General features: G+C 45.7%; 1 protein-coding gene and 1 long non-coding RNA gene across 4 annotated transcripts in view; one reads left to right on the top strand and one right to left on the bottom strand.

Moving 5' to 3' along the window:
* The first annotated feature begins 273 nt into the window (after positions 1-273).
* PALD1 (phosphatase domain containing paladin 1) overlaps positions 274-13,542 on the top strand; it is a 113,771-nt gene continuing 100,502 nt past the window's right edge. Inside the window, exon 1 of one of the 3 annotated variants that reach the window (XM_028729568.2) lies at positions 274-966. The gene's annotated coding sequence lies outside the window, so the exon portion shown is untranslated. Of the gene's footprint in view, positions 967-12,188; positions 12,369-13,542 lie in introns of those variants that run through there. The other 2 variants (XM_028729565.2, XM_028729566.2) reach the window with 2 other exon arrangements.
* On the bottom strand, positions 5,245-12,205 carry LOC144328040 (uncharacterized). Its single transcript, XR_013393263.1, has 2 exons — positions 11,541-12,205; positions 5,245-9,192 (listed from the first exon to the last, which is right to left on the bottom strand). It is a non-coding gene; the product is annotated as an uncharacterized LOC144328040 (long non-coding RNA).

Genomic DNA, 13,542 nt, shown 5'->3' on the forward strand with positions numbered 1-13,542 from the left:
AACAACAAACAACAACATGCTGTCTGGCAAACGAGTAAATCTGCACACCCAAGTTTCTGAAGCTACGTCCATCCTTCGGCGGTTCAAAACATGCACTGAGCTTTAGGTTTAAGTTCTGCATAATGAGGTGTGTGCAAAGAAAGAAAGAAAGAAAGAGGAAAGGAGGGGCGGGGCCGAGTGCTGCTTTTTCCTGGGACGGGCGCAAGAGCAGTAGCTGAAAAGAGCCATCTGTCTGCGCCGGGAAACAGCTGCAGCAGCTGGGAAAGCGCAGCCGGCTGCGCATGTCCCTCCCTCCGCCGCCGGCGCTTTTGTGCGCACATTTGTAGCCAAGCGAGGGCGGCCGGTGAGCCTGAGGGGGTTCCGTCCGCTGGAGAAGAAGCGGCGATCGGAACCTGGAGCTTCGGCAAGAGGCAGGAACTCCGCCCGGCTCCTTGTTTTGGGGAGGGCGGGCAGCCCCGAGAGGCGCGCGCGGCAGTGGATGCGCCCCGGGCGCTGGGGAGGAGGAGGAGGAGGAGGAACAAAAGGCTGGCCCAGGCGGCGCCCCTCGGCGCAGCTCCTCTCTCCAGAGCCGGCAGGGGATGCCGTCCCTCCGGTGAGTGAGTCCCCTCCTTTGGTGCTCCGCCTTTTGGGTCCGTCCCGCCGCCCTCGCTCCCCGCGTCTCCTGGCGAGCTGGCAGGAAGTGCTGCTGCTGCCGCTGCTGCTGCCTGAGTCTCGTCTCCATGCACCGGTTTACCGCTAAGAGCCACCGGGAAGGAGGAGAGGCATCAGGGGCCGCCTTGAGTTCCCCAGCCCTCGTGACTCCCGCAGCCCGCCGGGGATCGGAGCCCTGCCCTGGCGAGGGCAGCTGTCGGGGCTGAAGGGCAAGATCTCAGCCGTCGCCCCTGCAGACTTTCTTGGATGCGAGACGCTCGCTGGCTTGGCCAAGGGAACCTCGCGTTGGCATCCCGGCGCGCTTCATGCCTACTCGTAAGTAAACCCCACGGGGCTCATTGCAGCTGGCTTCCTAGGAAGGGGTCTTAGGGTTGCAGCCTCACAGCAGGCCGGTCCATACATGTTTACTCGGAAGTAAGTTTCCTTCAGTGGGACTGAATTGGGTTCGTATCCTATTGCATGCATGCATACTCTGAATGGATACTCTGTGTGCGATCCAATATTTTTCCTTGAAAAAAAAGAAACACCCCATTCCTGGTCGGAGACCAAAAGGCATTGTTAAAAGGCATCCTTTGCATAGGTAGGGGAAGATGTGGGTGCAATTCTCTGTGTGGGTCTCTAAGGCAGTCATCTCCATCCTGACCTCTCCAGATACCTTGGAGTACCAGTTCCCATCAGCCACAGCCAGTGGGGCTAGTGGCCAGGGGTGATGGGAGTTTTGGTCCAGAACATCTGGAGGGCACCAGGTTGGGGAAGGCTTTGTAGAGGGTATGAGCCTCACTTTGGAAGAGACACAGAGCGAAAGGTCCTGTGTTCAAAACCTAGGCACTCTCTTACATACAATGGTAAACAGCCCTCTTGCGTTAGTTTGTGGCCATCATCTAGAAATAACTAATGTGAATCTAAGTAGGATCTGGGTTTTTTTGTATGTGTGTTTAGGATCAGTTTTAAAGTGAGGTAAGTGGTGGTTAGTGCATGGCTAAAAGAATTCACACGTGTATTATTGTTGGTGTTTTTACTCAGAGTAGACCTATTGAAATTAATCAGCCCAACTTAGCCGTGTTCATTTATTTCAGTGGGTCTACTCTTAGTGAAACTTAGTGGAATGCCACCCTGTTCTGTTCTGATCTCTTGTCTCATGCCTTCTGTTTTAAGCACTTCTTTGTTCACATAGTCAATGGGGCTGTCTTATTTCTCTGCAACAGCCTGATAATCCACAATGTTGCTAAGTGGGGGGGAAACCCACCTTCCTAGGAAATTGAGCTTTCTCTGCTTCATCTGCTTCCCTTTTGACTCTTTAGCCTTTACCCTAAAAATATATACAGTATATCTTCCCAAAAATACCCTCAGGGAAAAAAAGAAGAAAACATTCCACATCTCCCCATGGGATCCCTGATGGAATCAGTACTCTGTAGTCTAGCACAAAAGCCTTGCAACCAGAGGAGGCAGTTCCTTCCATTAGGAAGGAAATAGGTTTGCTTTGCCTTGGGAGTTACAAGGCCTGCACTGACTGGGAGCGATATTTAGCATTTTCGAGGCTTTCCCTTCTAGACTTGGCCATGGACCAAACCACATTGTGTGCTTACTGCATGAGTCTTCTCCAAATGCAACTGTAATTTCTTTGCCTCACCTCACTTGCTATGCTGCAAGATACAAATGGACACGATCATAATAGAAAACCCTTACTGAGTCAGCACAGGCTGCTGTTGGTTTCCATGGCATGGCTTCTGCTTTTACTTAAATACAGTATAAATGGGTGCACCCAGACCTGTGATGTATTGCCCACCCTCCATCCCTTGACATGCCGCTGTTGCTCCTTTCTAAGTGAATTTTCTCACAACAGCACCTGCTTCTCCTTATAGATCTCCTACTGCAAATTGTTTTGGACCCGTCTTTCTGAACACTTCCCCTCTTCCCAGCCACTGGCAGTGTTTGCGCATAATGCTAAGCCAGCATCCGCCAGCCTTTTGGAGCCTGTGGGCACCTTTGGAGTTTTGAGAGAGTGTGATGGGCAACATTCCCTCTGGTTGCTTCTCTCTTCCACCCCCCCCCCCGGTTCATGTTCCCCCTACAGAGAAAAAGAGGTTTCCTTTGCATAGGTAGGGGAAGGTGTGGGTACAACTGGGGTCCAGGTAAAAGTAGGATCCCATGGAATTAAAAACAAATCCACTTGAATTCGCATAACTTTACAAGGAGACTCCAAAAAGCACACTACAAAATGAAAGCTTACAAAGGTAGTAAGGCATTGTAGATCCTGTGCCTGCTATTAACAGGGAGAAAAAACATTGATCCTCCTAGATATTCATGACATAAGATGGCAGCAACACCATCAACAAATCACAGATGTCATCTGTAAACAATAGAAGAGACCTATGATTTAACAGAGGTTTTGAGTGGATCCCTTGCTAAAAAAAAAGTTATGAGGATCAAAAGGATTCGTGTATCAGGGCCATGTTTTTGCAGGTCATTCCATGGAGATGTGATTTCAGGATGGTTTGGTGGGGATGGAGGGGAGGCAGGATCCATGGGGAGATTATTCCATTTCAATATTATTCAATTTACTGTGTAAATTGCACCTGCCTTAGTTCTCTGGCATTCCCTCTTTTCCCTCTCTGGCACTGTCTCCCTCTTGACTCCTGCAACTCCCAGCTTTGTCTTCTTTGCCTCCCCTCCGATCACTGTTTTCCTCCCCCCCAGCCGCTCAAACCCTTTCTCTCCTGCCCTTCTTAGTTGCTCCAATTTCTGCTCAGGTGCCGCTCTGGGCCTTGAGAAGCATATAGAGCTGAAAGAGGAAGTGGGAAAGAGCGCCACTCTTCCCATGCTTGCCTTCATCTCTTCATCTCACAAGAAGAAAGGTAACCCTTGCCCCTTCACCAGGAAGTGCGGAGGACGAGCACTGGAGTGTGTGCAGTAGCTTTGTGTGCACTAGGGAAAGTCTTCAAGGGTGCCATTGTGCCCAAGGGCATCACGTTGGGGACCCCATAAATATGGTTTAGTAAGCCATAATGTGCATGAGCTGTGTCCTGAGCACTCCTGCTTTGCTCCTGTCTTTGCACAAATGCGTAAACAAACCATGATGGGGATAGCTTACCACAGGGATCAGCAAACTTTTTCAGCAGGGGGCCGGTCCACTGTCTCTCAGACCTTGTGGGGAGCCAGACTATATTTTTTGGGGGGGATGAACGAATTCCTATGCCCCACAAATAACCTAGAGATGCATTTTAAATAAAAGCACACATTCTACTCATGTAAAAACACGCTGATTCCTGGACCATCCGCGGGCCGGATTTAGAAGGTGATTGGGCCAGATCCGGCCCCCGGGTCTTAGTTTGCCTACCTATGGCTTAGCATGACGTCCAAGCCCAGGATCATGGTTGTGCTTGATTGTGGTTTAATAGGGTGAAACAAACCAAGATTCTGGATTTGAATACCGGGCTATGCAGCTAAACTATCTCCATTGTGGTTTGTTTTCTTGCTTGTGCAAGGTGGAGGAGCAAAGCAGCGGTGCTTGGACTGTGTGCACAAGTTAGCTTGCTAAACCGTACTGAATGGCTTAGTGTAATGTGCAAACACTTGTCTTTTATTATCATAGACTTTTTTAAAACAACAACAACATTTTTTTGATGAACGCACATTGTTGCTGCTGTGTGCCTGGTGACCTATGCCTCCGTGTTAATTTTATCTGTTGAAAGGGAAGGACTCAGATCTCAGGCAGAACACATACTTTGAAAGACATTTGATAAGAGGCCTTTTCTGTCCTTGGAGAGCCAATCAGAATATTAGACAATACTGCACTGGCTTTGATAGAAGATTGCTTATTACGTTCTTCTTAAAGAGGCTGTAATGTCACCCCTTCACAATCCTCTCAAAGCTTCTCCTATTTTTGGGCTGTGGTTGGAATGTGTCTTGTTGTTGTTGTTGTTGTTGTTGTTGTTGTTGTAGCATACAGCTTATATTTTACTGTCCTTGCATCTGTGGGTGTTAAAATTCAGCATTATTCCCACCTGAGAGTGCCTCTCTTGTCATGCGGATAGTGCATCAGTGGCATAATCAAGTGGGTGCTCTCGGCTGGTCTGGCAAACTGTCTGTTGTTTGTTCTACTCATTGCTTTCTGAAGCAGAAATCCTTGTGTGCTTAGCTACACCTGTGCATAAAAGACAGCAGTCACAAGCTTGCAAGGGTATCCTAGAGAGCAGCTGGGCTTCTGGTGTTTTGGCTCTCCAAATGTGGAGCTACTAATGTCTTGCCCTTGCTTAGACTGGGTTATGGAGCCTTTGCATGCCTGTATGTTAGTAGTAGTAGTAGTAGTAGTAAGTAAGTAAGTAAGTAAGTAAGTAAGTCCATCTGACTGGGTTGCCCCAGCCACTCTGGGTGGCTCCTAACAAAATATTAGAAACAATTTAGGCTTTAGACCTAAAGCAGTTACCAGAGAATAATTCTCCTTAAATTTCAGTGTAGGCTTACTTTTGAATAGGCATGTATAGGATTGCCCTGTTGATGACAGTTTTGTTCTAGAAATTTGTTTTTGTTGATAGAGAATCACTAGGGTTTCTTCTTGAGCGTTTGTGCTCTGCAGACAAATCCAGAATGGTCTAGAGTGGATCATTAGACTTCCTTTATTTGTTGCTTTTTCACAAAAAAGCCACAGAACCCCGTCACCAATTGTTATGTACAATTCTTATCCATGCATCTTTTAAAATCTTGTGTTCTTATTATACAGTTACAACCACTGCTTTTCTCTCTCTCTCTCTCTGGGGGTACTCAAGAGTACGCAGTACCAGAACCTTTTTTTCTCTAGTAGAAAAGTATAGGTTGCAATTATTTTGTTCTTTCAGTCATTCATGCTGGCATCTGATGGGTCTGCAACCTGCAAGGTTTATCCAAGGAAGGGGGTTAGACAGGCACATCTGTAGGGAGAGTCCAGCTCTCCCTCCCATTCATTGTGGATGCATACCTGAGGTATAAATCCGAAAGCATAAGCAAATGTCCTGGAAGCAAATTAAAATGCACAAGGCATTAAGACTGGTGTCTGAAACAGGTATATCTATATATGATCTTCACGGAGCATTGTCTAGTGGCAGGCATTTTGCACATAGTTTCAAAGTCTAGAGAAGAGTTTTGGAATTAATTTCCAGTCTGCATACCTCACGTTGCAAAAGGGCTCAGTAAACAAACACAAGACCTGTGTTGTTAAGGCTGCAAGCTTTTATAGCTGTTTGCTGAGGACCAACTTCAATGGGGATACAAATTAAGAATTTGATGATAGCATTTCCCTCTAATGACATACTATAGTTGCTTTATATAAAATTGCTGTACATACATTGCACTCTTTACAGATAAACTTAAGCAAAAAGGGGGGGGGGAGGGGTTGCTTGCAATGTAGAGACAGAGGCAAAGGGTTTCAAAGAGTCTGAAAATGAACAAGTGCAATTGCATGCATTTAGGTTATAGAAGAGGAGGATTGTGAATGGCAACTTGCAATTTTATAAACGAAAGCTTTCTTGCACTTCCTTCACATTCTCAAAAGGGCACCTCTCCTGTAGTTTTAATAATATGCAGATGTATCCAAGCAAGAGGAGGTAGTTAATCAGCTGATAGCCCTGTGTATTGTAGGGGGGAAACACCCCACAACGTGTAGTGCTTACCCATGTTTTGATTAGTGTTTGATGTGGGTCAGTGGTGTGAAGCAGTACCTGAGCCCTGCTCCACGTTCCAGATCTTAGGAATATGTCATTTGTAAGTTTGCCTTCAGTTGTTGAGCTGCCCACCACGTCTAAATGGGTAAAATTTCTGTAAAACCTTTCCCAGCACAGTAGTTTCAAACAGAGCTTTCTGAACTTTTCATGTTGGTGATACAGTACTCTTTTAAAACATGCATCATTTTGCGAAACAGTAATTAAGTTTTCCTAGGGAACAGGAGGCTAAACTAACCCTTTCCAGCCCTGGTAGGAGCAAGCTCTGGTTTTTTGTTTAGTTAAAGATTTTGTTGATTTACAAAAGTGTGCAATATTTCTCTCTCGTGTTTTTTTCTTCCCATGTAACATTTTTACAAATCAGTTTCATTTGTTGAGACATTAGGAAGAAAGGGGGGGAAAGATGACTGGGGGTGGGGTCGGGTGGCGATGTTTCTATTTTACTTACTATATGTAGGGCATAGCTGTCAAGTGTCCCTTATTTGAAGGGACAGTCCCTTATACCAGCGCCATGTCCCGCTGCTGTCCCTTATTGATAGATGTCCCTTAAATGTCCCTTAAATGATGTCCCTTAAATTTCAAAGGAAGCAGCTCCTCTCCCTCTCTCCCTGCCAGCCAGGGAGGAGGGAGGCTCCAACTGTGTTGCTTGGCTGTGTTGCCCACCCAATAAGAAGTCTAAGAACGAGTGGGGGGTGGAGCTTGCATGCCTTGTGTGTGGCTAGTTAATGCAAGCTGAGGGGTTTTTTGGATGTTGGACCCCATTTTGTTGCACGTGCTGCTGCAAACTTTGCAGTGCAAAGCCAGGCCGGGGAGCCATCTTAACCTGAGGCTGCATAGGCCTTGTGGTGCATGTGATTCAGATTCTATTCAGTTGAACCTCTTGTTACAAAGTTGGTTGGACAGTGTTCTCGAAGCTACCCAGCATGAGTTTGACCAGACTGCAGGAGGACAGGAAGACTGGAGTGCCTGGAACAGGTGAGGCTGCAGGTCCCTTATTTTGGCTGCTGGTCCCTTATTTTCAAATCTGTAAGTTGACAGCTATGATGTAGGGTTTGGTGTCAGCGTTGCTTGTGCAGGTTCTTTGCTGTTCGCTTGTGTTCCTTTGGTAGTGAGAGAGGTTTGGTAAGCTCTGGTTTAAAGGAAGCAGTTTGTGTGGGAATGCCTTACTTTGCCAGAAGAGGTCCCCATTTGACAACTTATTGAAGTTTTTGATATGCTATAAATAAAAATAGAACCGAGCTGTCCCCGCGTTAAATGTGATGGTAATGAATAAAAGAATACAGCAATGAATAAAAGGTATAGATCTAGTATTAAAATAGCTGTTGACTTTTGTGGTTCATATTGATGGCTTTGCTGTGCACCATTTAGAGATTTTGAAAATATGAAGTGGTTTAGAAATGAGCTTTAGGTGTGGAAGGAAAACAGCAACTGATTGTGGATGAAAAGTGGTGGGAACCCACTGACCTTCTAGATGTTGCTGAACTACAACTCCCATCAGCCCCAGCAAGCATGGCCAATAGCAAGCGATGATGGAAATTGTCATTCAGCATCACCTGAAGAGCCAAAGGTTCCCCGCATGTGGGATAAAGGAAGTAGTACTATCGTGTTTCCATGTAACTGTCTCTTTTTGGGATCTCAATGCTGGGAGAGATCTGAAAGTCATTCAGAACTACCAACCATTGTTAGGTAAAGGTAAAGGGATCCCTAACCATTAGGTCCAGTCGAGGACGACTCTGGGGTTGTGGCACTCATCTCGCTTTACTGGCCGAGGTAGCCGGCGTACAGCTTCTGGGTCATGTGGCCAGCATGACTAAGCCACTTCTGGCGAACCAGAGCAACGCATGGAAACGCCGTTTACCTTCCCGCCGGAGCAGTACCTATTTATCTCCTTGCACTTTGATGTGCTTTCAAACTGCTAGGTTGGCAGGAGCTGGGACCGAACAACGGGAGCTCACCCTGTCGCGGGGATTCGAACCGCCGACCTTCTGATCGGCAAGCCCTAGGCTCTGTGGTTTAACCCACAGCACCACCTGCGTCCCTCTACCAACCATTCTTAGATGTGCTCATTCATATATCAGCTTGCATCCCTATAATTCACAGAGAACTTAATGGTATGTGCCATGCCAGAGGCACCTGAAAGTAAAAATAGTGTTTCTGATCATAACTTTCCACATTTATGTCAACAAAGAGGCTTGTGGCATCTTAAAGATGGAGCAGATTTATTACGGCATAAGCATTTGTGCATCAGGGTGCACTTGGCTCTTGGTGCATGAAAGCATATGCTACAATAAATGTGTTAAGGTGCCACAAGTTGCTTTACTTTTTGTGGCAAACAACTAACAACAGCTACTTCTCTGGAAGATGGCACATTTATGACAACATCAAACAACTTGCGCTGCTTGAAGGAGAAAGGCAGAGATTTTGGCAGTACCCCCACTCCCCCATTTGCATTATCTTTTCCAACCATCTTCTAAAACAAGCCGGCTTTTTAAAATCCCAAAACCCATTCACTCAGGGGACTTAATGGAGGCCTGGGGCTACTTGACCTTTACTGAAGTTAAAATGGTTACCAATGCAGAGGATTGTCCCATATTGGGTTGCTGTTGGTGCCTGTACAGCAAATTTGCACGGTTTCCCTACAAACATCGTTTTTCAGAGCATAAGCGTCTCTCTCACCACGGAACAGAACTCTTGCAAGCTTCCTTTCCTTAGGAAAGTTAATGCTGAGCTGTTTCCCCCTTTCCTCTTGAGCTCTCCGGTTTCACAAATAGCATTGTGGCAGCAAGAGTTAACAACAAAGATCTGTGAAAGGAAATCTCCACCACTTGGAAACAGCTTGGCAACAGTCCTCATTTGAAGAAGTGGGGGGGGGGGGGGAGAAGAGAAAATAAAATGAAAATACTGTAAATCCATTCTCTGGGCAGCTTTGCAACAATTAGCAACGACAGAAAAGTATCCCCCACCCGCCCCCCGATTGTTGCAAAATTCTGCTTAGCTTCGAATTTTGCCTTAAAAAAAAAAAAAAAAAGGCAATATCATGTGAACTTTTAGCTCTCTTCCTTTGTTGGCCTGCTGTGTCTTGCCCATTTTATCTGTTTGAAAGGACCGCTGTAAATCTCCACCACACATTCCTTGCAGGGGAAATTTTCTGATTTCTTATGCCATGCCTTTTAGTTTTCTTATCTTGGTGCTCAGACTGACATATGCTTAAGCCTATGGAAAGCAAACCCAGGCCACAGCACCCTCAGCAGCGTGGCCAACAAGGAGTTCCTGGGCCAAGCCAAAGTAAAATGAATTCCTCATGCCAGCTTGTAAGGAGCCAGTGTAGTTTGGCTAGTATCTTAACAGCCCATAGCATGAGCATTGTATTAACAGCCTTCCAGGCCTTCAAGCCTTACCATTTTCGGGCACTGCCTGGGTTCCCTTTACATTCCTCCTGATGTTTATTGGGCTGAATGCCTTTTCACTACTTTTCCTTTGGCTCTGTGGCCTCCTATAAATATTTGGCTTCTGCTTGGCAGCTGCAGTGCAAGTTGGCAGTGTCGTAGTAGGAGGAAGCATAATATTTAAAGAGCGTGTCTCGTTTATGCATGGTTGCCACTTAATCCAATGCTTTCTCAGATGAAACTTACTGACCGTAGAGAGAGACTCCAAAAGGTGAGGGATGTGATAATGTTAGGGTGGGCGAAGATATTTCGTAGCCCTACCTGGAGTTGCCAGGGATTGAACCTGCGATCACCTGCTTACAAATAATCAACTCTACAACTGAGCTAGCTGCAGACGTTAAACAGTTTTCCACAGAAACATTTTAGAAGCCAATGGCGAAAAGGGTCACAACCATTTACTAGCAGAGCTGGCCCTACTATTAGGCAGAGTGAGGCCATTGTCTCATGAAGCTGATTTTGGGTGTCATGAAATAATAGCAAATTACTGTTTTGATTGTTGTTGTAGTTTCACTCCCAAGGTGAGATGCTTGTGAGTCCCCCCCCCCACATTTTGGGGGCCAGAATGTGAGTACTGCACACCTTGACTGGGGGGAGGGCACTAGGAATTTCTGCCTCAGGTAGGAAAATGTATTGGGCTGACTCTGTAAAAGAAACAACACAGCAAAAGGCTATGAGATTGGGAGGATTTGGATGCGTGGTGGGTCTCCTTAGGCAGGACAAGATCTGTTTTGCTGGGTCTGGTGTGTGTGTGTGTGTGTGTGTGTGTGTGTGTGTGTGTGTGTTCTCTGTCTCTGTTCTGATGTCTGCAGCTGAATCTGAAGAGAAACCTGAAACTGAACTTATATATTTATATTAGTTGGACCTGGAAGCTTTTGCTTTTCTTCCCTTGTGCTATGGTGCTGCTCTCTGTTTTAGTTTTTTGGGGGTGGGGCAAAACTGCAGACTGCAGGTGAAAATGGATGGTGGATGAGACACGAGGAGTAATAAGCTTGGGGCTGCTTCGTGCATTCAGCGAAATAGTGGGAAAGGGATGCGCAACTGAATTGTGCTTCCAGGTATCGCGAAAGGAGAATGGGCGCATCTCTCCTGCAAAGTGATGCCCATTTGGAACACTGACATCTTGCCAGAGAGGAGCTAACAGTTTCTTATGAAACTGCTGAGTCAACATTGTGCCAGCCATCTCAGGACCTGGTTCACTGCGGAAATGATTAGCAGTTCAGTGCAATAAGATGGATACATTTAAAAAATCGACTGGAAGTATTGTTGCATGTTAAAACTAATGGACCTCACATTACCTGCCCGGAGAGTGGTTAATACTAAATTGAGCAATTTCTGGTGCTTCCACCGACCTACACAGTAAGAAATGAGTCTTGAGTTTTTGCTCCAAGCAGATTATAATTTAGATTTTTAAACAGCAGCGGAAGTGATAAGGGATATGTTGAAAAGTTATCAGCTAGGATGAAATAGAATGAATGCAATCAAGTGCAGTTGCACGTAGGCTATTTTCCATTAGCATCTCCCTTTTCAAAGAGAGAAGCTTTTATTAATTCTCCTCACTTTTCCAAATACTCAAGGCTGCCTATGCTTTTGAAAAAACACGATGAAAACCATAGACACCAGTATGCAGCCCCTGTAAAGCCAGGCAGTCGAAGTAGATAATGACACATTCTTATGTGATTGTATACCAGTCCCTGCCTGTTTAATTTTACATACTGATAGTTGGGTGGGAATAAAATATTTTAGTAATTACCTTGAGAGTGTTGGAGCATTTCAAGGAAAGAACAACCAGCAGTCGATTCCTTGTTTTACGGATTCTGCTTTTCTTCCTGGATTGGTGGTTGCTGAGACATCTCCTGAAAAGGAGAATAAACGCGAAAAGCAAATGATGGCAGAAAGCTACATCTAGAAAAGCATCCCTGTCAGGGGGAGATGGTGATGTTTCTCAAAGGTGCAGAAGAAGCCCGTCCAGTGGTTCGATTCCTGAGCCGAGAAATCTGCGCTTTCCTCATCGTTTGTACGAAACCTTGTCCTGCCTTGGCAGTCTCTCTGGCCTGTGGTCTCCTAGTGCCTTGTGGCTTTGGTTGCCAGGAATCCCAAGCTTTTCATTGGCAGAGAAGCCCACTGAGCTGGCCCTCTTTTTATATAAAGCCCACCCCCCCACACCCTCCAGCGCACAGACAGCCGAGGCTGTTCTGCTCAGAGTGTGCAGATTCCCGGGGCTCTGCCGGCCCCTGTTTTCATTGGCAAACGGGATAGGATTTTTGATCTCTCGAAAACAAAAGTGCTACAGTCTCTCGGCTTCGGCTGAGAAGACTCTGCGGCAGCAATTGTTTTGCCCCCCCACCCCCAGAGATGGTTTTAACTGCCTAGCCACCGAAGTAGCAGCGGCGACAGCAGCAGCAGCAAAGCCTTTGATGGAACGTCCTGATAATTTGCAGAGAGGAAGGAGGGAAGAAGCTCCCTTTTAAATCGCTCCCGGCATCGTTTGAATCGCCGAAGTTTATGTATTTATTTATTGTTGTTCTTCAGTGCACCAGGGAAAGGATACTGGATGCGCTCCCCTGATTCCTCAAGTCAGGTACCTTCGGAATTTTCTCCTCTCTGCTGTTCTCTTTTATGGTTCGAAACCCTTTCCTCCCGCACTCTGGCATGGAAAAAGGGTCAGTTCTTCCATGCATGTAAAATCTTTGATACCTGTTTTGCTTGCCTCGTTTAAACAGGTCCCTCTTCATCTCAGCTCTTCACTTACTGATTTCTGTGGCTATTTAGTAGGTTTGTTTGTTTATATATCTATAAAAGCAAATCAGAAATGTCAGGTGCTTAGCCCCTGGATCTTCTATTTTAATTCTCAGGTTTGTGGAAGGTGCCTTACATTCTTGGGTGTTGCATGTTGTCTTGATGCTGTTGAAATGTAATTTGCTTTGAGCATTGAGGAGCACATTGCTACCTTTCTGCACCAAGTGCCCTTTTTTTAGCTATATGAAACAAAAGTAATCTTTCACAAACTGGAGATTGACTTTGAAAAAAGAAAGAAAGAAAGCAGATCAATACGTAACATTTATATACAGCTTTAGGTTGTTCAGTGTGTTATCTAGATAAAAACCTTGATATATGACCGGCAGGAAGTTATGAATGTTGGGCTTATCTGTGAAATGGAAATTTATTCTCTCTGTAATCAAGGAGGGACTACTCTCCCCTCCCCCCCCCCACTTTTCTGTTATTGTTTTTAAAGCTAGGATTCTGAGATTTCTAATTTGGAACCTGTGGGCAATAAAAAATGTCAGTGAGACCCTAGGTGGGCAGTATGTGGTGCATCTCTGTTTTTATTTTCTTTTTTCTTAAGGACTAGCATGCTGATCTGGAAGTGAATGCTGCTGGCAGTGGAATGCATTTCCAAGTGCGCTTAGAATTAAAGCCATAGTTTTATTTCTTCTCGTGCCAGATTTGGAAAACTCCCATGCAGCAAGTTTCTTTGGCAGCCTCCCAAGTCTATTTGTGCCTCCCATGGCTTGTTTGTAAGCCTAACGGTTTTCAAGACAGTATGCTATAGCAAATGGGGGTGGGGAACCCATTGTTTCCCCAGCAGAGGCAAAAGGCACTTTGTGGAGAAAGGAATGGGAAGGAAAGGCCTTGTGTGATGTTATGCTGAATGGTTTGTTTGTTTTTTAAATGCTTTATTGTTCATACTTGCATCTGTACATCAAAGACATCTCTTCCTTATTTTACACAAGTCAGTTTTGTCAAAATGAAAA

Source organism: Podarcis muralis, chromosome 6, assembly GCF_964188315.1.
Source record: "Podarcis muralis chromosome 6, rPodMur119.hap1.1, whole genome shotgun sequence".
In the NCBI taxonomy this organism is placed as follows: Eukaryota; Metazoa; Chordata; class Lepidosauria; order Squamata; family Lacertidae; genus Podarcis; species Podarcis muralis.